Source organism: Anthonomus grandis, chromosome 17, assembly GCF_022605725.1.
Source record: "Anthonomus grandis grandis chromosome 17, icAntGran1.3, whole genome shotgun sequence".
NCBI classification, from domain to species: domain Eukaryota; kingdom Metazoa; phylum Arthropoda; class Insecta; order Coleoptera; family Curculionidae; genus Anthonomus; species Anthonomus grandis.
Window position 1 is genome coordinate 17234967 of NC_065562.1, and position 23816 is coordinate 17258782.

Below are 23816 nucleotides of genomic sequence, written 5' to 3' on the forward strand. Positions count from 1 at the left end.
AAAATAAGCATTACAGGTATTTCACAGGGTTTTCAAACATATAAATAATACTAAATAGCATTAAAATCACTGCAACATTAATTTCTTCTAGTTTTAGGTCTATCAACCCTTAAAATCACTACTGAGATTTTTCATTGATTGAGAAGCAAATTAAAAACAGTTAAGCATTTAAAAGCATAATTTTGTTTTTGTTTATACATCAAAAATCACTGCTGAGATTTTTTAATAATATTCAAGGAAATATAAAAACATGGATTTTATATATAAAAAAAGAATATGAAAATCACTGCTAAAATAAGTATTATAGGTATTTCAGGGTTTTAAGACATATAAATGATGATAAATAGCATTAAAATCACTGCAAAATTAATTTCTTCTAGTTTTAAGTCTATAAACCCTTAAAATCACTGCTGAGATAATTAAATTATTAGTTATTTAATAGTCACAAATAATATAATCATTACTGTGAGTTTTCATTGATTATAAAGCAAATTATATTCATTGTTTTGATTGTAATGCAAATTCATATTTCGATTAAAAAAAACAATAAAATCACTGCTGAGATTGATTCATTTTCCAACTCGTTTCAAAAAATATGTTTTTTCCTTTATTCGTAATTAAATCACTACTGAGATTTTTCATTAATTTTCAAACGGATAAAAAATATAATTGTGTCTTAGGCTATAAATCAAAAATCTCTGCTGAGATTTTTCTCTTGATATTTAAGTAAATAAAAAAAAATTGATATTACAATCACTGCTGTGATTTTCTTCTGAGCATGACTGCGGAAATATTTTGAAAATCATTGCGGAGATAAAGAAGTTATTAATAACTGGCAATAAATTTTTGATGATATTGGAGCAGGGTGCATAATAAATTCACTACTGAGATTTTTCCTTGATATTTAAGCGAATTAAAAAATTTTGATTACTGCAATCACTGCAGTAATTTTTTTTTGAGCATGACCTGAAAATCACTGTGGAGATAAAAAAAAATTAATTATTTCTGGCAATGAAAATTTTTTTTTGATCTATTGGAGCAGTAGCGCATAATAAAATCACTACTGAGATTTTTTAATAATATTCAAGCAAATAGAAAACGTTAATAGTATATCATAAAAAAATTATGAAAATCACTGCTAAAATTAGTATTACGGGAATTTTAGGGTTATAAGAAATATAAATGATGATAAATAACATTAAAATCACTGCAAAATTAATTTCTTCTAGTTTTAGGTCTGTGAACCCTTAAAATCACTGCTGAGATAAATATTTGTTCAATTTTAATCAATAAATAAAATTATACTTTTTTAAATAATTTTTTAATAAATATTTTAAACATAGATTGGTTCAAAATGAATCTCCTCTAGTTTAATGTTTATGAATTTGCGATAAATATTTATCGCAGTTATTTATATTGAAACCGATACATAAAATTATATTTTTTTAATACTAATAAATGAAATAAATTATTTGTCCAAATGTTTATATCTAAATAAATTTTATACCCATAAAATTAATAACTGACTTTGAAAACTAACTAAATTGGAGGACAAATAACTGCTTTGCATGTTTTTCCTACAAATAATCACTGATAAGGACTCTTAAGCACTAAAACCACTGCTCTGATAAGAACATATAATTTTGAAGGTAATAAAGGAAAAAACATATTTATTTACTGACTATACTTTACTCTATAATCACTGTTTCGCTAACTAATTTATTATAAAAAATACTGTTTTTGTTGGTTATATGTGAACAAACCCTAAAACTCACTGCTGATATTAAATATTTCTTCCAGCAGTTTCCTCCAATTTACACAAAAACTATGAATTTTCAGAAAAAGCTTCTAAAGACACTTTTTAATGAGAATTTAATTCCCTTTCATTTGATATGCATTACAAACCTCAGTACCTTTTAATACCAAAGAAACTGAGAACGAAATATTTTTGTGCAAAAAAACTAGGGGCACCTATGATGTTTTTTTTAAATTTATTAACAGAGATTTTAGTAATCAAATCTCAAAAAGTAATGACTTTTAAGTAAAGAAAAAATATGAAACTGTACAACCCTTTGTATCAAAATACAAGGCTGAAAATAGGTCATTTTGCCCTTCAGCCAACCCTAACTTGACCAATCAGACCTCAATTAAAAGACACAAAAGTCACTTAATAAGATTAACCCTTTAAGTGTATATATATATATATATATATATACAAAAAGAAAAACAATACGCAGCACAAAAGGGATGCTGGGGTAGGGCCCTTCAAAACGCGCCTGCGTAAATTTTCCTCTCGCATTTCCATCTTTCGTAAAACGGCGCGTCGACTGCCACCTTTCAGTCCGTAATCAGCGTTTCCGTCTAAAACCGGCCGCAGGGGGGCAGCGAACAGCCACCCCCGATAAATCGCGCCAAAACTAAAAGTTTTCTTCTTGGGGGCGGGGGGGTGAAAAAGTTTTTTTTCTTGTCTCGTTTACACCCCCTCCGTGTACGGAGTTTTCAAGTTTTTCGGCACCCTTTTCGCGGGAGAGACAGAGAGAGAAACTTTTGCGTTTGACGGGTTTTTTTTTTGGAAAGTTTTTCTTTACTGATCTGGTCGCAGGTTGACTTATAGATGAAGATTGAAGAGAGGTTCCATGTTTTGTAATTGATTATGTAGCTGGACACGTTGGGAGTTACTGTTAAAAATAAGGTAAATTTTCCGCCTAATTGTTTATATAAAAATTTGATATTCTTGTAAACTGTCTCTCTCTTAAACTGAAAACTCTTAAACTGTCTGCAATAGGGCCAAATAAAAATTAAATATATAAATAAATTTAAATTTTGCATAGGCAAACCCAAATTTGCTTACTTTCATAAAACAAACCGTAGGCAAAATTGACTTCAAGAATCCAGAAAAATATAAAATGACTTCAACGGTTTAAAAAAAAATCAACATTACTTCTATTGCCTAAAAACTGGAAAAAATTAACTGCCTGGAATAAATCAAACAACTTTTTTTTTCAGACCCTTGAAGTCATCAGATTTTTTTTCCAGCAACTGCCTGGAATAGATTAGTCAATTGTTGTTTTCCAGACAAATGAAGAAAAATTTAAAAAATTACGTTGCTTTCCAAACAATTGAAATTTGTTCATCCTCAACTGCCTGGACTACATAAAATAATGTTTTCTTCCAGGCAGTTGCAAAAAATATATTTTTCTCTCATAAACTGACTGGAATACATCAAACCTGGAATAGATTAGTCAATTGTTTTTTTTACAGACAATTGAAGAAAAATTTTAAAAAATTATGTTGCTTTCCAGACAGTTGAAATTCTAAAATATATAAAATATTATTTTCTTCCAGGCATTTGCAAAAAAAATTGATTTTTTCTTAAAGCCCCTGGAATAGATCAAATAACTGTAGGTACACTATATCCTTCAATTTTTTTGCCTAAAATTATTTGCAATTTTTTTTATTTTTATTGATTTAAATTTTTAAGTTTTTTTTTTTTTTAAATATGTATTATACCCGTATTATCTATATATTATGTATTACCTTTGTAGCTCAAGCTAAATAAATACATTATTATTATTATTATTATTATTATTATTATTATTATTATTATTATTAAAATAGGCCCATATAGGAATTGTACTTCTATTGCCTAAAAACTGGAAAAAATTAACTGCCTGGAATAGAAAAATCATGCTATTTTGCCAGGCAGTTTTTTTTTCAGCAACTGCTTCGAATAGATCAGTCAATTTTGTTTTCCAGACAATTGAAGAAAAATTCAAAAAACTGATGTTGCCTTTCAAATAGTTGTAATTTGCTCATCCTCAACTGCCTGGACTAAATAAAATAAAGTTTTCTTTCAGGCAGTTGCAAAAAAAATATATTTTCTCTCAAAAACTGCTTGGAATAGATCAAACATTTTTTTTCTTTTAGGGACTTAAAACATAAAAAAATTATGTTTTCTCTTAGGCAAGTGATGCCTGTTTAGTTCTCAACTGACTGAAATAGAAAAAATCAGGTTTTTTTGCCAAGAATTTTTTTTTTCTGCAACTGCCTGGAATAGATCAGTCAATTTTGTTTTCCAGACAATTGAAGAAAAATTAAAAAAAAAAAAAATACGTTGCTTTTCAGACAATTGAAATTTGTTCATCCTCAGCTGCCTGGACTACATAAAATAATGTTTTCTTCCAGGCAGTTGCAAAAAAAATTGATTTTCTCTCAAAAACTGACTGGAAGGCAGATTTTTTTCAGCAACTGCCTGGAACAGATTAGTCAATTGTTGTTTTCCAGACAATTAAAGAAAATTCAAAAAAATGATGTTTTTTTTTCAAACAGTTGAAATGTGTTCATCCTCAACTGCCTGGACTAAATAAAATAAAGTTTTTTTCCAGGCACAAAAAATATATTTTCTCTTAAAAACTGGCTGGAATACATCAAAAAATTTTTTCTTCCAGGCACTTAAGGTAACATTAAAAAAATTATGTTTTTTCTTAAGCAGTTGATGCTTGTTCAGTTCTCAATTGCCTGGACTAGAAAAAATAATGTTTGCTTCCAGGCAGTTGCAAAAAAAATATATTTTCTCTCAAAAATTGCTTGGAATAGATCAAACATTATTTTTCTTTTAGGCACTTAAGACAACATTAAAAAAGTTAAGTTTTCTCTTAAGCAGTTGATGCTTGTTTGGTTCTTAGCTGCCTGGAATAGAATAAAATCATGTATTTTTTGCCAGGCAGTGTTTTTTCAGCAACTGCCTGTTTTTTTTGCCAGGCAGTTTTTTTTAGCAACCTACTGGAATAAATTAGTCAATTGTTATTTTCCGGACAATTGAAGAAAAATTAAAAAAAAATTATGTTGCCTTTCAAACAGTTGAAATTTGTTCATTATCAACTGCCTGGACTACATAAAATCATGTTTTCTTCTAGGCAACAATAAAAAATCATATTTTCTTTTAGGCTGTGATACTTGTTTGGTTCTCAACTGCCTGGCATAGAAAAAATCATGTTTTTTTGCCAGGCAGTTTTTTTTTCAAAAACTGCCTCGAATAGGTCATTAAATTATGTTTTCCAGGCAATTGAAGAAAAATTCAAAAAAATGATGTTGCCTTTCAAACAGTTGAAATTTGTTCGTCCTCAACTGCCTGGACTACATAAAATAATGTTTTCTTCCAGGCAGTTGCAAAAAAATATATTTTCTCTAAAAAATTGCTTGGAATAGATCAAACATTTTTTTTCTTCCAGGCACTTGAGGTAACATTAAAAAAATTATGTTTTCTCTCAAGCAGTTCATGCTGCTTGTTTGGTTCTCAACTGCCTGGAATAGAAAAAATCATCCTTTTTTTGCCAGGCAGTTTTTTTTTTTCAAAGTAACTATCTGGAGTAAGCCAGTCAATTTTGTTTTCCAGGCAGTTGAAAAAAATTCAACAAAATTATATTGCTTTCCAGACAGTTGAAATTCTAAAATACATAAAATATTTTTTTTTCCAGGCATTTGCAAAATAATTTTTTTTTCCCAAAGCCACTGGAATAGATCACATAATTGTAGGTTCACATTGTCTTTATTAATTTTTTTAAATATATATATATCCTTCAATTTTTTTTGGCTTAAAATAGGCCTATATAGGAATTGACTTTAAGTATCCAGAAAAATATAAAATGACTTCAACGGTCTGAAAAAAATACAACATTACTTCTATTGCCTAAAAACTGGAAAAAATTGACTGCCTGGAATAAATCAAACATTTTTTCCTTCTAGGCACTTGAGAAAACCCTGGAATAGAAAAATCGTGTTTTTTTTTGCCAGGCAGTTTTTTTTTTCAGCAGCTGCCTGAAATAGATTAGTCAATTGTTTTTTTCCAGACAATTGAAGAAAAATTTTAAAAAATTACGTTGCTTTCCAGACAATTGAAATTTGTTCATCCTCAACTGTCTGGACTACATAAAATAATGTTCTCTTCCAGGCAGTTGCAAAAAAATATATTTTCTCTCAAAAACTGCTTGGAATAGATCAAACATTTTTTTTCATCCAGGCACTTAAGGTAACAGTAAAAAAATTATGTTTTCTATCAAGCAGTTCATGCTTGTTTGGTTCTCAGCTGCCTGGAATAGAAAAAATATTGTTTTCTTCCAGGCAATTGCAAAAAAAAAATATTTTCTTTCAAGAACTGCTTGAAATAGAACAAACATTTTTTTTCTTCCAGACGCCTAAAATAACATTAAAAAAATTATGTTTTCTCTTAAGCAGTTGATGCTTTTTTGGTTCTCAACTGCCTGGAATAGAGAAAATCATGTTTTTTTGCCCGGCAGTTTTTTTTTCAAAAACTGCCTGGAATAGATTGGTCAATTGTTATTTTCCAGACAATTGAAGACAAATTTAAAAAAATTACTCAATTGCCTGGACTACATAAAATAATGTTTTCTTCCAGGCAGTTGCAAAAAAAATTGATTTTCTCTCAAAAACTGACTGGGAAGGCTGTTTTTTTTTCAGCAACTGCCTGGAATAGATTAGTCAATTGTTGTTTTCCAGACAATTGAAGAAAAATTCAAAAAAATTATGTTGCTTCCCAGACAATTGAAATTTGTTCTTCCTCAACTGCCTGGACTACATAAAATAATGTTTTCTTCCAAGCAGTTGCAAAAAAATATATTTTCTCTCAAAAACTGGCTAAAATACATTAAACATTTTTTTCTTCCAGGCACTTAAGGTACCATTAAAAAAATTATGTTTTCTCTTAAGCAGTTGATGCTTGTTTGGTTCTCAACTGCCTGGAATAGATAAAATCATGTTTTTTTGCCAGGCAGTTTTTTTTTCAAAAACTGCCTGGAATAGATCAGTCAATTGTTATTTTCCAGACAATTGAAGAAATATTTAAAAAAATTATGTTGCCTTTCAAACAGTTTTTTTTCTGCCTTTCAACAAATTTCTTCATCCTCAAATGCCTGGACTACATAAAATAATATTTTTTTCCAGGCAGTTGTAAAAAAATATAATTTCTTTGAGAAACTGCCTGGAAAAGGTCAAATTTTTTTTCTTCCAGGCACGTAAGATAACATTAAAAAAATTATGTTTTCTCTCAAGCAGTTAACGCTTGTATGTTGCTTTTCAGACAGTTGAACTTCTGAAATACATAAAATAATATTTTCTTCCAGGCATTTGCAAAAAAAAATTGATTTTCTCTCAAGGCCCCTGGAATAGATCAAATAATTGCAGAGACACATTGTCTTTATTAATTTTTTAAAATATTTATTTCCTTTAATTTTTTTTGCTTAAAATAGGCCCAAGAAAATTTTTTCCAGGCGTTTAAAAGCATTTCCAGAATTTCCAATTTTTTTCTAAATTTATTCCAGACAGTTCAAGTAATTTTAATTTTTTTCCAGGCATTTTATTAAAGCTTCCAGGAATTCGATATCTATTGTAGATTGTTTATAGTAATTTTTCAATTATTTGAAATAATTTTTATGGTTTTTTCCAGGCATTTAGAAGATATTAAATAAAAGATAACTAACTCCTTCCAGGAATTAAAATTCCTGGAAGAAAAAAAAGTCCAATGTCTGGAATAGACTTTGTGGTCTTTTTCCAGTTGTTTTTTTACGATCTTTTTCCTCACTAACGTCGATTGTATTTCTTATATCCTAGAAAAAAATTTATGCATAATCTTAAAGTACATTGAGCACTTTTTTGCCACCTTATCACGATTCTTAGGGTATATTCCAGGATTTCAATTTCAATTTTTATTCTTTCCAGGCATTTCCAGGCTTTCACGTTACATCAGTTTTTAAAATTATCCTCGGCATTTAAATTCTTAATAAAATTAAAAAAAAACAACCAAAAAGACTCTAATACCTGAAAATAAAATAAATTGGTAAAATTCCTAAAATAGAATTTCTAGTTTTATTATTAGATGAGTTTTCAAAAAACATTTTTTTTTCTATATTATGAAATTTTCTGATGTTCTTCAAAACAAGTACAAAAAAATTATGTATAAATTCAATATACTTATTTGTCTACTTCATCACTTTTCCAGACTTTGAAATTCAACTTGTATGTTTTCCAGGTATTTAATTATCCAGACCTTTATGATAATTTTATAATTTATTACAGGCAGTTAAAGTAATTTTTTAATTTATGCTAGACATTTAAATCTTTCTTTAATTCTTTCTTTTTTTCTTTAATAATTCAATTTTGTCTTACCGTCATTTTTATTAGGGTTAATTTATAAAAGGTGAAAGGCCTGGAATAAAAAAAAATCTTCAAATTCCTGGAATAAATTAAAAAATAACCGTACGAGTCTGAAAATACCCTTAAATGCCTGATAAATGAACGTCAAATTAAGAATTAATCCCAAAACCTGGAAATATAATTACATTTCTGGCACACAGGTTAAGAAACTTTAAATGCCTTAAAGACATTGAAAATTTCATCCTCTGATCTGGTTCCATGCTCTGTGACATATATGGAACTAGAACTGACCAACCATACAATATATAGCCATCTTCCTTGCACTCATTGTAAAACGCCAAAGAGAATTTGTGGAAAATTTGGGAGTTGGCCGCATCCAAATTTCCTCAAAATCTCCGATCTAGTTTATGTCAAATATCCATCATCAACTAAGTTCCTTTCTAATGTTTTGATTTCTAAGGCCATTTTTACTCAGTAAACACGAAAATAAAAAAAATTATATGCATAACTTAAACGTGCACGACGCATCCTTCTTTAGTAAATAAGTTCCATTTTGCATCAAACTTTCACCATTTCATCACTTATTTTTTCAAAATGTAATAACTAAGCTATCTGGACCAGTTCCATTTTAATGCAAAATGATTAAGTAAAATTAAATAAATAAAATAAAAAATATTCGATTGGGTTTGTCTAGGTATTTAACTGGTTATCCGAATTTATTGCGATCGTAATAATCGTTTTAAAAACCCTTATAAATCATCACATACATTAAAATTATGCACGATTAATACGTTAAAAAATTTAGAAACGTAATTGATGTATACTTATTGCATCAATGAATGAATAGGTATAAGGTAATAAGGTAAATTTTCAGCCTTATTATTTATATAAAAATTTGCCATTCTTGTAAAAGTATTGCTAAGGAATGAATCGTTTATTTAATAAGATAAAATCTCGGATCTTCTCAACTAAGTATCTTCGATTTTGCAATTTTTTTAAATTTAAGGAGCAGCGATGTATAATGTTTATAATTTCTAAGATTTTGAGATTCTTTTCATACGACATATTACAAGGTATAAAAAGTATATAGAACGCTCGACATTCCAGTTCAACATAATATATCTCAATCCAACCTTTGATTTTATTAATCAAAATGCCTTAAACTGTCTGCAATAGTGTCAAATAAAAATTAAATATATAAATAAATTAAAATTTTGCATAGGCAAACCCAAATTTGCTTGTTTCCATAAAACAAACCGTAAGAAAAATTGACTTCAAGTATCCAGAAAAATATATAAAATGACTTCAACGGTCTGAAAGAAATACAACATTACTTCCATTGCCGAAAAACTGGAAAAATTATCTGCCTGGAATAGATCAAACATTTGTTTCTTCTAGACAGTTGAGGAAAGCCCGGAATAGAAAAATCATGCTTTTTTGCCAGGCAGTTTATTTTTTTGTCAGCAACTGCTTGGAATAGATCAGTCAATTGTTGTTTTCCAGACAATTAAAAAAAATGATGTTGCCTTTCAAACAGTGTTGAAATTTGTTCATCCTCAACTGCCTGGACTAAATAAAATAATGTTTTCTTCCAGGCAGTTGCAAAAAAATACATTTTTTTTTCAAGAACTGCTTGGAATAGATCACACATTTTTTTTCTTACAGGCACTTAAGATAACATTAAAAAAATTAAGTTTTCTCTCAAGCAGTTCATGCTTGTTTGGTGCTGCTCAACTGCCTGGAATAGAAAAAATCTTGTTTTTTTGCCAGGCAGTTTTTTTCAAAGTAACTGCCTGAAGTAAGCCAGTCAATTTTGTTTTCCAGGCAGTAAAAATTCTAAAATACATAAATATTATTTTCTTCCAGGCATTTGCAAAAAAAATTATTTTTTTCTCAAATCCCCTGGAATAGATCAAATAATTGTAGGTATACATTGTCTTTATTATTTTTTTTTAATATTTATATTCTTTAATTTTTTTTTGCTTAAAATAGGCCCAAGAAAATTATTTCCAGGCGTTTAAAAGCATTCCAGACAGTTCAAGTAATTTTTATTCTTTTTCAAGGCATTTTTGTAAAGCTTCCAGGAATTCGATATCTATTGTAGTTTTTTTATAGTAATTTTTCCATCTATTTGAAATAGTTTTTATGGTTTTTCCAGGCATTTTGAAAATATTAAAAAAAACACAACTAACTGAAAGATTACAAAAATTAATTAAAATTCCCGGAAGAAAAAAAGAACGTTCAATGCCTGGAATAGACTTTGCGCTCTTTTTGTCAAATTCATTTTAAACAGTTTTTTCCAGTTTTTTTTTACGATCTTAATAACTTACTAACGTGAATTGTATTTCCTATACCCTAGAAAAAAATTTATGCATAATCTTAAAGTACATTAAGCACTTTTTTGCCACCTTATCACGATTCTTAGGGTACATTCCAGGATTTAAATTTTTTAAGTTTTATTCTTTCCAGGCATTTAACGGCATTTCCAGGCTTTTCTGAAACATCAGTTTTTTAATATCATCCTGGGCATTTAAATTCTTGATAAAATTAAAAAAAAAACCTAAAAGACTCTAATACCTCGAAATTGTTTTGATTTCAAAGGCCATTTTTACTCAATAAACAGGAAAATAAAAAAAATTATATGCATAACTTAAACGTGCACGACGCATCCTTCTTTAGTAAATAAGTTCCATTTCGCACCAAACTTTCATCATTTCATCACTTATGTTTTCAAAATGTAATAACTAAGCTATCTGGATCAGTTCCATTTTAATGCAAAATTATTAAATAAAATTAAATAATTAAAATAAAAAATATTCGATTGGGTTTGTCTAGGTATTTAACTGGTTATCCGAATTTATTGCGATCGTAATAATCGTTTTAAAAACACTTATAAATCATCACATACATAAAAATTATGCACGATTAATACGTTAAAAAATTTAGAAACGTAATTGATGTCTACTTATTGCATCAATGAATGAATAGGTATAAGGTAATAAGGTAAATTTTCAGCCTTATTATTTATATAAAAATTTGCCATTCTTGTAAAAGTATTGCCAAGGAATGAATCGTTTATTTAATAAGATAAAATCTCGGATCTTCTCAACTAAGTATCTTCGATTTTGCAATTTTTTTAAATTTAAGGAGCAGCGATGTATAATGTTTATAATTTCTAAGATTTTGAGATTCTTTTCATACGACATATTACAAGGTATAAAAAGTATATAGAACGCTCGACATTCCAGTTCAACATAATATATCTCAATCCAACCTTTGATTTTATTAATCAAAATGCCTTAAACTGTCTGCAATAGTGTCAAATAAAAATTAAATATATAAATAAATTAAAATTTTGCATAGGCAAACCCAAATTTGCTTGTTTCCATAAAACAAACCGTAGGAAAAATTGACTTCAAGTATCCAGAAAAATATAAAATGACTTCAAGGGTCTGAAAAAAATTCAACATTACTTCCATTGCCGAAAAACTGGAAAAAATTAACTGCCTGAAATAGATCAAACATTTGTTTCTTCTAGACAGTTGAGGAAAGCCCGGAATAGAAAAATCATGCTTTTTTGCCAGGCAGTTTATTTTTTTTTCAGCAACTGCTTGGAATAGATCAGTCAATTGTTGTTTTCCAGACAATTAAAGAAAAATTCAAAAAAATTATGTTGCCTTTCAAACAGTTGAAATTTGTTCATCCTCAACTGCCTGGACTACATAAAATAAAGTTTTTTTCCAGACAGTTGTAAAAAAAATATTATTTCTTTCAGAAACTGCCTGGAAAAGGTCAGAATTTTTTTTTCCAGGCACTTAGGATAACATTAAAAAAATTTTGTTTTCTCTCAAGCAGTTGATGCTTATTTGGTTGATGCATTTTTGCAAGGCAGTTTTTTTTTCAGCAACTGCCTGAAGTAAGCAAGTCAATTTTGTTTTCCAGGCGGTTGAAAAAAAATAAAAAAAATTAAGTTGCTTTCCAGACAATTGAAATTATTTCATTCTCAACTGCCTGGACTACATAAAATAATATTTTTTTCCAGGCAGTTGTAAAAAAAATATAATTTCTTTCAGAAAATGCCTGGAAAAGGTCAATTTTTTTTTCTTCCAGACATTTAGGATAACATTAAAAAAATTATGTTTTCTCTCAAGCAGTTAATGCTTGTTTAGTTCTCAACTGCCTGGATTAGTCAATTGTTGTTTTCCAGACAATTGAAGAAAAATTTTAAAAAATTACGTTGCTTTTCAGACAATTGAAATTTGTTCATCCTCAACTGCCTGGACTATATAAAATATTATTTTCTTCCAGGCAGTTGCAAAAAAAGATATTTTCTCTCAAAAACTGGCTGGAATACATTAAACATTGTTTTCTTCTAGGCACTTAAGGTAACTTAAAAAAAATTATGTTTTCTCTAAAGCAGTTGATGCTTGTTTGGTTCTTAACTGTCTGGAATAGAAAAAATCATGTTTTTTTGCCAGGCAGTTTTTTTTTCAGCATTTGCCTGGAATAGATTAGTCAATTGTTGTTTTCCAGACAGTTGAAGAAAAATTCAAAAAAATGATGTTGCCTTTCAAATAGTGTTGAAATTTGTTCATCCTCAACTGCTTGGACTTCATAAAATAATGTTTCCTTCCAGGCACTTAAGGTAACATTAAAAAAATTATGTTTTCTTTCAAGCAGTTCATGCTTGTTTGGTTCTCAACTGCCTGAAATAGAAAAAATCATGTTTTTTTTGCCATGCAAATTTATTTTCAGCAACTCCCTGGAATAGATTAGTCAATTGTTATTTTCCAGACAATTGAAGAAAAATTCAAAAAAATGATGTTGCCTTTCAAACAGTTGAAATTTGTTCATCCTCAACTGCCTGGACTACATAAAATAATGTTTCCTTCCAGGCACTTAAGGTAACTTAAAAAAAATTATGTTTTCTCTCAAGCAGTTCATGCTTGTTTGATTCTCAACTGCCTGGAATAGAAAAAAATCATGTTTTCTTCCAGACAGTTGCAAAAAAGATATTTTCTTTCAAGAAATAGAAGAAAAGTTTTCCTTTTTTTTCTTTACTGATGGTCGAAGGTTAACTTATAGATGAAGATTGAAGAGAGGTTCCATGTGTTGTAATTAATTATATAGCAGGACTCGTTGGAAGTTCAAGAAAATAAGGTAAATTTTCAGCCTAATTGTTTATATAAAAATTTGACATTTTTGTAAAAGTTTTACCAAAGAATGAATCGTTTATTTATAGAGAATCTGCCTAAAACGTATACTTAAATTACTATTAAGAATTCTCATCAATTTTAACCCTTTTTTTGAATCATCTTTATTTTAATCAAACTAGCTATAACTAGTAATTAGTATTCAAAGTGATAAGGAAAACGAGCTGCTTGAAAATGAAAAAACGAGCACAATTTAAATACTAAGGTACTTAATATCTGTGCATTTAAAAAAATCTGTAACTGAAAAAAAATTTTGCAGGTCGATAACTCGGTTCTATGGGCACTATCAAGAAAATTTTGACTGTTTTGTCTTTCTGAATCCAACGAGACTATCCGCAAGGTCGTAGCTCTTCTATTAGCTGAGATCTCGCATATTTAGAGCCCATTTTTGGCCTCAAAAACGGACGTCGAAAAGTGACTTTTTCAGAATTTTCAAAGTGCTCTCATTCCCTTAGTTCTGCTCGAATCTTGTTACAACCCGGTGTTTTCGTAACTTACGTGACGAGAACAAGTCATTGAGTTCGATAACGTTAAATAAAAAGTTTTCTAATTTTTGCTCTTTCGTTCTACTACTCCTTGTTCAGCATAATCATGAATTTTCCCCGATTCATCCCCCACTTTTTTTCGATTCTAAACGTGAAACAAAAACCGAGTTAGTCCACTCCTTAACGAACCAAAACCAAATTGGTTCAACGCATTTTTTCGCTCTCTCTAATCTCCTACACAGGCCCCCTTTATCCGAAAACGTTACGAATCACTTGATCCCACAGAGAGATCCGGCTTTACAGATAAATGTGTCGTCGGCCCATTGTTACAAGATCGGTTTATTTCCAGAAGAAGAGTGGGAAGGCCGCTTTTGTTCATCCGTAATTGCCCTTAAGGTTTTATTAAGTCGCGTCTCGCTGGAAGCCTTTACGGCCTCGATAGAGACAAAGTTTATTTTAATTACGCCCCGAGCGTGTTAACTGATAAAGGGTTGAACTAGTTTTGTTTGCTTGCTTTTACGCGACGTTAGGGTAGTCACTTTGGGGGTGGTTAAACGAGCTTGTTTCTAGTTCGTTCGGTTTGTATTTGGTCAATTATCTAAAAGGCAGATATCCCAGTGCCGATTTTATGGACCTAAAGTGAGACTGTACTGTAAGTAAATGACGCTCCTTTGTTTTTGTTATGACCTAAAAAGGTAATTCAAAGTTATTCTTTGCCTTCCAGGCTCTATGTTTTCCAGGTATTTAATTATCCAGAATTTTATGAAAATTTTATATTTTATTCCAGGCAGTTGAAGTAATTTTTTATATTACTCTAGTTATTTAAATCTTTAATAAAATGTTTGAAGAACAATCCGTGAGATCCAAATCAAAAATTCCTAGAAGAAATTTTGTATGTTTTTTTAACAAGTTTTTCAAAAATAAGCTGTTCCAGACTTCTACAATTGTTTTTTAATGTATTCCAGACATTTAAAGGAATTTTTAATTTTATTCCAAGCATAATTTTCAGGTATATGATATCGTTTGAATATTTTTAAATTTTTTTAAAATTAAAAATAATTTAAAAATGGCGTTAGGGTTGGTTAAACGAGCTTGTTTCTAGTTCGTTTGGTTTGTATTTAGTCAATTGTCCAAAAGGCAGATATCCCAGTGCCGATTTTATGGACCTAAAGTGAGATAATGACGCTCTTTTTTTTGTTATGACCTAAAAAGATAATTCAAAGTGATTCTTCGCCTTCCGGGCTAATGCCGCCCCCGTTTGAACTCCTCCTGTAATAAAAAATAAACAAATATAAAAGGGAAAATTTACCGTTTTCGCCGAATATAAACGAGTTTTTAATATACAGAAGTGGCTTCTGGGGACGGACAATTTAGTCGGGTCCCGTTTTAAAACACAAAAGCCCCCCCGGCCGAGTCTTGATTAATGTTGTTTGTAACTCTGTAGGGCGGCTCTTTCAACCTTTTCAACAATGGAAATTGAAGAAGACACGCGGGACCACAGACCACGGATAATATCCGTATAAATTATAACGCGAAGAAACGCGAGAGTGAGGGTTATTTACATAAAATACTATAGGGCACTGTCAAGGTGTGTTTCACGGTGTCCATTTAATATCGCGGTGCTCGATTGCGGCTAAATCTTGAAACGGAAAAAACATTTTGATAGGGTGAATGTTAATTGATTTAGAGAGGCTATTTTTTTAAATTAGTTTGGTTGATACAGGGTATCCCAAAAAAGCGTGGTGCATAATTTAATTTTTTTTTTTAATTGAACGATTTATATTTTTTTTCCGAAATGGGAGTCTTATTTGACCCTCTCTTTAACCTTAAGACTGTTTTGCCCTAAAATGCGACGTCGCCTATTTATTAACAATTTAAGGAAATTTTCACGAAAATCAATGTATCATTTATATCTTAATATTTACCGAGGACGTTTTCTATCTTTTTGAAAAATCTATGTAGAGTTTATTTTATCTTTCGAAATTCCAAAATTTATTTCTTTTTATACGGGGTGATCAAAATCGTTATTCAAATAATGATATTTTCAATTCAATTTGGCGCTATTTTTTTAAATAGAACACCTGTGTCTAGTAACGCGATTTGACCAAATTAAATCAAATCAAATCAAAAGTAATTTATCTATATATATATAAAAGAGTTTGTCCTGACTGACTGACTCATCATCGCAGAGCCCAAACTACAATAGCTAGAAACGTGAAATTTTGCCAACGGGTTCCTTTTATAATGTAGGCACCGGATAAGAACGACTTTTTAGAAATTCCACCGATAAAGGGTGTTAGCGATATGATAAATATCGCATAGCGGCATAAAACTGATTAATAAATACGATTGAAAAAGTGCCTTTGTATTATTTATATTTTGGTAGACATAGCAACAAGGCGGGTCCATGCGAGACTGATACCCGAGAGGTGAATCGACTAAGTCTTATCTCTCGCTCTGCATCTAACGAATCATTTTTAAGATTATTTGTGTCTTGGTTTTATAATAATTATATTACATTAATCGCGCCCCTTGACCTCAAGAAAAACGGCGTGGCAATTGTGGGTTGCATGTACTATCAATGAGGCGAGGCTTCGGATTTTATTTTTGTGTATTGTCGGTTACATTTACTTTTGTTGGAGGAGGCCTTCTTCGACTTTTCTTTTATTTTCACGTGAGCAACCCGGCGGGCATTCAGCTAGTTTGCCGTAAAGAGTCAATTCATCCCTGGAAACAAAATAAAGATAATATATTTAATATTTTACATTACATCTTCACCCAGCAAAAAGGTCTGTCCCGCGATTTTTAACAACCGATACCACAGATGTAAATAGCTGCCGATACTCTTTAGCTACTGACAAAAGAAGCCAAGACTGGGACAAACCCGTCAACTTAACGTTAATTAACAAGGAAACTAATAAAAAAAACCACAAACAAAATCATCAAACTAAATAAGTTATTACAAAAAAAATAACAACAGATTTGCACGAATGTGTGCTAAGAATCAATATGTTAATATATTTTTATTTATAATATAACTTTTCCATAATAATTAATTATATGGCTGAGGCTAGAGTGAGACGGATGATGGACGGTCCAGACAATTTTTGATAATTTTACTTATATGTATTTTAGGTCCTAAAGCGAATGCGTGCACCTTTATTGTTAAAAAGACAAAGAGAAGAAAAACCAAAGACAAGAGTAAAACAAAAATGTATGTACATATTAGTTAGTTGCGATCCTACAATTGAGTCTGCACGAGCATTAATTTCACATGTTTTTTAAAACTATTTAATGTAAAATATTTTATTGTATTTGGAAGGTCACTCCAAATCTTACACGCCCTGTATGGAAGTGATTTTTGAAAGTTTGTCGTCTGGTGAAGAGGAACTCTACCTATATAAATTTAATGTTTCTAGTTTCATGAGCAGTGCGTGGTATGTGAAGCTTTCTTCTATTCTCCATGGTTAAAATTTTGTTATTATTTAGATGTGTATGGTCTTTATTGGGGATGTTAAAAGCGAATGTCATGCATGTGTCTTGTAATTTCTGTTTTTTTTTAATATAAACTTGTTATAGAGTCGGAGTATACGACATCTCCATAATCAAATAATGATAACATTAGTGTCACAAAAAAAGTATTTAATTTTTCAGGGTAGACAGTTTTTTAGGTGATAGTAAGCTGCTTTTAATTTATTGTTGATGTGTATTTCAAATTTTGTTGTTTCGTCAATAATTGAGCCGTTCAGCGGAAAAGTGGTCTAACTCCCTTAAAGTAGAAATTTAGAAAATTGCTATTTTGCATCTGGATGAATTAAAAAATCACAGTAACATATTCTTTACTTCTTTGTACATATTTATAATAACCCTGTACTAAAATTTCATATGGTAAACATTTTTACTGATTGCGCCCATTAATTACAATTTTGCCGCCCAATGTCATTCTTCCAGTAAGTTTTTTTCAAAAACATAGCGGAAAAGTGGTATAACTTGGAGAGTTATATCACTTTTCCTCGTAAAAGTTAATTAGATTTTACAAAACTGATGAACCAAAGAAAAAAAATAGCTGTAGTATGTTTACTATGATATCTATTACTAATAAAAGTGTTCAAAAAATATAGAGCTTGAAGAGCAAAACATTACTACTACTTATCTTATATACCAAACTTACAGTAGGAGATTAAGAACAAGTTATTAAATAAATCAATCTTCATCAGAATCGGATAATGGTCCACTGTCAATAGCATCTTCTTTTGTCAGTAAGTCCAGGAAGAACTGATGCTGAATCGGGGGAATCCACTAAAGAAGTTCTATCATATCTTTTTTCTTAGCTAGAGTAACTGATCTACACACTAAAAAACCTGACTAAACAAGAAAAAGCGAGTTTAATAGGACCTGGCGCGACATCGGAACAGCGTGGTGCCTTGACTTATACCACTATTCCAGCGAACGAATCCATTATGTTGAGAGGAATAACGTTAGGAAGCTCTTATCTTAGCTAAGTTAAAATTTTGAGTTATACCAGCTTTCGACTGAATATATTAGATCAGTAGAAACATAATTAACGGTATAACTCAGAAATTAAAAAATACTGACATATACCACTTTTCCTCTGAGCGGCTCAATTATGCCCAGATTTTTTACTTTCGATTTAAAAGGAATGGGTTCGTTATTTAAGATATTTGACATATTATTTTTCAGGTACACTCCCTTGCTTGTTTACTTTGGCTTATAAGAATTGCCTGGGATTTCGTAGCATTGATGTTAAGATTATGATCCTTGGCATAATTAAATATTCTCGTTAAAACATGATTTATTTTAAAATTATAGTCTGTCAGATCTTCACGGTTAATTGACATATAAAGTTGCGAATCGTCTGCATATTGATGTGGTTTGCTATAAAAAAGACAGCAATGCATGTCTGCTACATAAATAAAAAATAAAAGTGGAGATGCACACAACACAAAAAGAATAGTAAAAGGTTTGGAAAAATTATAGTACTGCAGTTTCGCAAGCATCATTTTATGTTCCAAGGTGTCAAGTGCTTTACTAAAGTCTAGCATTGTAAATAATGTCGATGGCTTTTCGTCTTCATTACGTTTAATGTCGAATATCACATTTTGTACATTACGACATTACGACGGAAAACAATTAACAAATATTTATAAAATCAGAGTGACAAGCACTTTTAGTAGAAAAAAAATCAATAGTTGTATAATGAAATTATAGTAGTAAAGACGAGTAATATAAATCCATGATGCTTATCTCATAATTTAAAAGTAAGGAAATTTTTCTCACAAGTAAAAAATTGACCATAATTCATTTATTCTTTGTTGTATGACGTATGTCAATTTTAATGTTTACTTATCATTCATGTTAAGTATATTCATATCAAAATGAATTATTACTTTCAGCGAGAATTAGTAAATATGATTTACGTTATCGGTGAATGCCTTGGGAACTGTTTTTTGGCTTCAAGAGTTTATGCGGAAAAACTTCCTAATAACCGACATCCTGATGATAGAGTGTTAAAGAAATTAAAAGAACGATTCGAGCATACTGGAAGCGTAGAATACAAGCAGCAAACTAGAACGAAAACAGTTTTTAATGAAAAACACCAATTATTGGCAATCACCATGTCGGTTGTAGAAACACCGGAAATTAGTGTAAGACAAATAAGTACGAAATATCGAAATCGTCCGTGGGAAAATGTCTGAAGGAAAACAAATAATATCCCTATCATGATGCTCAGATACATCAAGAACTTGCCGAAAATGATTTTGAAAAAAGAAGAACATTTTGTCAATGGGCATAAACTCAAGTAGCAGAAAACGAGAATTTTTTTACGTTCCACAGAAATGATTTTGTGAACCGACATAACTTTAATTTTTGCGATACAGAAAATCCCCATCGAGTTTTTATCAATAATTTTCAACACATAGAGCATCAATGTTGTTACTACATGATTTTATTATTGGTCCATACTTTTTTTGAGGCTACAGTTTGATGGTGCACCAGCTCAATTCAGTATGCAAATGTCAGGGAACATATCACGCACCAATTTGGTAATAGATGAATTGGAAGGCTTAGGTTAGTTATTAAAATTAACTTTTGTATACATAGTTATTAAACTTTATACTTGATAGGTCCCATTGGATGGCCTCCTAGATCACCGGATTTAACGCCTCCGGATTTCTTTTTGAGGGAAAATGTTAAATCCGAAGTTTATCGTATTGTACCCACAACTAGGGAAGGATAATGGACTAAGGATATAACTTTTTCTATGATGTATTTAGTTAATGTTTTTGGTGAATTCTTGATGTAACTAAACTTAATGGGAGTGATTTATTTTTCTTGTGGGATTTTCCTACGAACGATTTCTGGATTTGTAAGTCCTTACTTATTTCCCTTACTCTAATTTCCGGATTTTCTACAACCGACTTAGTGACTGTCAATTTAATTCCTTCATTTAAAACTGTTTTTGTTCTAGTTTGTTTTTTGTACTCTATGCTTCCGGTATGCTTTAATGATTTTCAAGTAAAAATAAACGTTATAATGCCTATGAAAAAATGTGTCATTCTTCCTTTAACAACAAATTTTGAGAAAACAGTTGGAGATAAAGGCAAACTTGTTGGCATCAAATTGAAAATAATAGAATGCTCTATCAAAACACGTTACTAGATATAGGGTGTTCCATTTAAAAAAAATAGCGCAAAATTGAATTGAAAATATCATTATTTACGATTTTGATCACGCCGTATAAAAAAAATAAATTTTGGAATTTTGAAAGATAAAATGAACTAAGCCAAGGACTCTACATAGATTTTTAAAAAAGATAGAAAACGTCCTTGGCAAATATTAAGATATAAATGATTTTCGTAAAAATTTCCTTTAATTGTTAATAAATAGGCAACGTCGCATTTTATGGCAAAACACGGTCTTACGGTTAAATAAGATTCCCACTTCGAAAAAATGTTTGTTCGAGATTTAGCCGTAATCGAGCACCACGATATTAAATGGACACGCTATATATCCGACTTTAAGGTTGGTAATTAACAGTCATAAAAAAAATTTAAGATATGTCAAGATTAGGGCTGAAAAACGTACTTACCCTGGTTTGACTAAATAAAAACACTTGAAGGACCATTAATTCATCATAGGGCCTACCCGTGGAAGGTTCCTTCTGCCCGATAACAAAGATGAATTAATACTCCGAGCCTACGAGAGAAGACGCGAGAAGAATCAATTAATAACGTTATTTTTGACATTAAAAAAAAATTATAGCAATTTATCAGTGGATATTAAACGAGTTTTTCTTGCTGCAGAGATGATTGAACTGTCACGTTATTTTCACCCCGGTAATATAAATCGTTTAATCCAATAAACTAGTTCTTGTTTAGTTAAACGGAGTTACAAGAGAAGTTGCGCCGCGAAAGTTTTCTCCGGCAGTAAATTATCAATTTATAATTGCGACGTAACATACGGTCGAGGCATCTCAAGTATTTCGGAAAGTTTGATGTAATAATCGTAAAATTAATTCGCTACTCGCGGCGGGAGAAGGGGGGAAGGGGTCTTTAATAAAGTTTAAATTAACCGGGAGCGAGGTCACCATATCCCATTAAATTCTAGTGATTTTTTTTTAATGTAATTAAAGGAGAAGAAAAAGCTCCTTCCAGGCACGTATTTACGTCATCATTTATAGTACACTTTTTTAGTACAATTAATAAAGGAGACCTACGAATTGTATGCATAGGAATTTAAATAGACGACCTAAATAACAGCAGTATCAAGAGATTATATTTAATTGTACTAATATCTTTGCGATGTATTTCAATTAAAATAGCGAGAGTGGAAGTGACAAAATGTTCATGGTAATCCGAAGATAATAATACGAAGGCCAGTACAAATTTTATAGTACTTCAAATTTACACCAATAAGTATTTATAATTAATATTTCGCAGGGTAATTGAATTGTACTAGTTCCACCAATGACTAATAATAATTTTAATATTATATTTTTATATAATTATTTTATTATTATATTATATATCAATATCATTTATTCTTATTATTTAATTTTCAAGAGCATAACTAAATTGTACAAAAATTGACTTATGCATTGCATCACTAGGAAACTTCTAATGACCACGTACACATCGTTTTAGTACCAATATTTTACTACTGTAAATCTCCACCAGTGAATATTTATTTTTATTAATTAATATTTTACAGCGTAACTGAATTGTACTATATCATTATTTATTTGTTACGCGCATTACTAAATTGTACTAAAATCGACTTATGCGTTGCATTACTAGGAAACTTCTTATGGCCACGTACACATCGTTTTAGTACAATTTTATTGCTACTTCAATGATTCGCGTTTGATTGAACTTCAATATTAATTATGATGAAGCACTTCTGCTTTAAATCTCAAATATCTTTATTTATAGTAAATTTAGAGTCTTAATTGTTGTATCAAAATTGTAAAACCAATTCCTGTTAATTAAATTGCGCTTATTTCATGTTCCTATCTTAGTTAGATCAAAAGTTATTAATCAGAAAGTGCGAGCTTGACTCGGCAACGGTCTGCTGACGTGAAGCAAACTTCAAATGGACATATCTCTTTAACAAATTACGAAAATAAAATAATTTTAACAAATTCTTGTAGACCGCTAATCATTCATTAACTTTAATTATGATGCTCATGACCGTAACTTATTTTCCAAAAGAGTTATTAAGTAATTTTGTACCACTGAAGCTCTTCTGCTTTAAATCTCAAATATCTTTATTTATAGTAAATTTAGAGCCTTAATTGTTATATCAAAATTGTAAAACCAATTCCTGTTAATTAAATTGCGCTTATTTCATGTTCCTATCTTAGTTAGATCAAAAGTTATTCACCAGAAAGTTCGAGCCTGACTCGGCAAGGGTCTGCTGACGTGAAGCAAACTTCAAATGGCCATATCTCTTTAACAAATTACGAAAATAAAATAATTTTAACAAATTCTTATAGACCGCTAATCATTCATTAACTTTAATTATGATGATCATGACCGTAACTTAATTTCCAAAAGAGTTATTAAGCAATTTTGTACCACTGAAGCTCTTCTGCTTTAAATCTCAAATATCTTTATTTATAGCAAATTTAGAGCCTTAATTGTTGCATCAAAATTGTAAAACCAATTACTGTTAATCAAACAGCGTTTATTTTATGATTCTATCTTAGTTAGGTCAAAAGTTATTCATCAGAAAGTGCGAGCTTGACTCGGCAACGGTCTGCTGACGTGAAGCAAACTTCAAATGGACATATCTCTTTAACAAATTACCAAATTAAATTAATTTTAACAAATTCTTGTAGACTGCTAATCATTCATTAACTTTAATTATGATGATCATGACCGTAACTTAATTTCCAAAATAGTTATTAAGCAATTTTGTACCACTGAAGCACTTCTGCTTTAAATCTCAAATATCTTTATTTATAGTAAATTTAGAGCCTTAATTGTTATATCAAAATTGTAAAACCAATTCCTGTTAATTAAATTGCGCTTATTTCATGTTCCTATCTTAGTTAGATCAAAAGTTATTAATCAGAAAGTGCGAGCTTGACTCGGCAACGGTCTGCTGACGTGAAGCAAAATTAAAACGGCCATATCTATTTAACAAGTAATGCTATCCAAATAATTTTTACAGATTCTGAAAGATCCATACCTGGTGTTCAACTTTAGTTATAATAATTATGACTGTAGCTCCACTGCTAAAGGAGTTATAAAGACTTTCGTACCACTGATTTAAATTCCAAATATCTTTAATTCTATTAAGTTTAAAATTTAGCTTTGATACAAAAATTTTAAAATAAATCATGATTAATTAATTGGCATTTATTGCATCATTCTAGTTTACGTAGAGCAATTAGAATAATAATAAAAAGGAAATTTAATTGAAA

At 30.1% G+C, this 23816-nt stretch overlaps 1 protein-coding gene across 1 annotated transcript in view; it reads left to right on the top strand.

The window, feature by feature from the left end:
* Positions 1–2622: 2622 nt before the first annotated feature.
* LOC126746287 (5-hydroxytryptamine receptor-like) overlaps positions 2623–23816 on the top strand; it is a 278830-nt gene continuing 257636 nt past the window's right edge. Inside the window, exon 1 of the mRNA XM_050454459.1 lies at positions 2623–2692. The gene's annotated coding sequence lies outside the window, so the exon portion shown is untranslated. The remainder of the gene's footprint in view (positions 2693–23816) is intronic.